The sequence below is a fragment of the Vicugna pacos genome, chromosome 27 (genome assembly GCF_048564905.1).
Source record: "Vicugna pacos chromosome 27, VicPac4, whole genome shotgun sequence".
Classification (NCBI taxonomy): Eukaryota; Metazoa; Chordata; class Mammalia; order Artiodactyla; family Camelidae; genus Vicugna; species Vicugna pacos.
This window is the reverse complement of record NC_133013.1, coordinates 6628645-6630300: the sequence shown is the minus strand read 5'-3', so window position 1 is coordinate 6630300 and position 1656 is coordinate 6628645. Positions and strand designations below refer to the sequence as shown.

General features: G+C 45.8%; 1 long non-coding RNA gene across 1 annotated transcript; it reads right to left on the bottom strand.

Moving 5' to 3' along the window:
- Nucleotides 1-516: 516 nt before the first annotated feature.
- LOC140689684 (uncharacterized) lies at nt 517-1083 on the bottom strand. The gene is made up of 3 exons (XR_012064717.1): nt 979-1083; nt 784-884; nt 517-600 (listed from the first exon to the last, which is right to left on the bottom strand). It is a non-coding gene; the product is annotated as an uncharacterized lncRNA (long non-coding RNA).
- Nucleotides 1084-1656: the final 573 nt, after the last annotated feature.

Below are 1656 nucleotides of genomic sequence, written 5' to 3'. Positions count from 1 at the left end.
CCCCCCATTTTCAGTGCCTCTCATCTCCCTCAAATTACATCCCTCTTCCATGGTACCTGGTGCCTCCAGTTTACCCCTCAGCATCTCTGCAGTTCTGCAGTGAGAACGACCTTTCTTCTCATGGTACCGCCCTGGGTAGCTACTTAGGTTTGTCCCCTCCCTTCTGCTAAGACACTAACTATTCCTCCACTGCTTTCCAACTTCTGAAATGGGGTTTTAGATACTTCTATGTTTCAATGAAGACAGAATTTTTTATTTCCCTTTCTTTTGCTTGTTCTTTTGAGGTGATTTTCAAGAGAAAAAAAGGGAAAGAAGGTTTTTAATGTCACCATCTTAATACTGAAAGCCCATGCTGTTGCTAATACTTAAAATTTGGGAGACAACCCATGAAAATATCTGTTGAAATGAATTGGAAATGTGGAAATATTGGTCTAGCATCTCCCCCTGATGGCTACGGACAGGGGCTGAGTAGTGGCTGCTCCTTTCCGGAAAGGCCCTGCAGTACCTGGAAGTATCATTGGAAGAGATGAGACCAAGGGATGAGGGGCCAGAGCGTTGGATGGTCCATCTGCACGGATGTTGGAGTCATTAAAAATTATGCTGGAAATGAGAAAAGGAGAGGAAGTCAGGATATGATCATCTGGGGGGAGGGGCAGAAGGTTGTATAGCCTCAGACCCTAAACTTCAGAGGAGTGAGTTTTTAGGATTTTCTTGTTTTGATTTTGGTGTGAGAAAGAGCAACGATGGTTTAGAAGAGGCGGTACTAGCAAGAAGGAAACTTACCCCACCCTCTGACCTTCCTTGAGGCAGAGGGGTTCCAAGAGACAAAACGCGTCCTACTGTAGAGGCTGCGGGAGGGAGCGCTCGGTCAGGGGATCGCTGAGCTGCAAGGAAGGGTTAGAGCGGAAGAGAATGTTCCAGCAGCAGAGGAAGGGCGGCGCTGGTTCCTGGGGCTTTGCAGAGGGCGTTTCGTCTCACCTTAACCTGAGATGAATAAGGCAGTAAGCCTGGATGCTACCGGCTGGCTGGAGGGCTGGGACTTTTGGTGGTCGCTGGGGTGAAGGAGGACATGGAGCGTGGTGGCATTGGTCACTGGCACCTCGTAGATCAGCGCTACATAAGAAGCCACAGTTACGATCTATTAGAGGGTAGGAAAATATGTTGGGTGGCTTGTAAAATGCTGAAGAGGGTGTGGGGAAAAGGGAACCCTCCTACACTGTTGGTGGGGAATGTAGTTTGGTGCAGCCATTATGGAAAACAGTATGGAGATTCCTTTAAAAACTGAAAATAGACTTACCATATGACCCAACAGTCTCACTCCTGGGCATGTATCTGGAGGAAACCCTAATTTGAAAATGCACCCCAGTGTTCCTAGCAGCACTATTTACAATAGCCAAGACTTGGAAACAACCTAAATGTCCATCAACAGGGGACTGGATAAAGAAGTCACAGTCAAGGGAATACTACTCGGCCATAAAAAAGAACAAAATGGTACTTGCAGCAACATGGATGGACCTGAAGATCCTCATATTAAGTGAAGTAAGCCAGAGAGAGAAAGAAAAATAGAATATGACATAACTTACATGTGGAACCTAAAAAAATGACATAAATGAACTTATTTACAAAACAGAGACAGACTCACAGACATAGAAAACA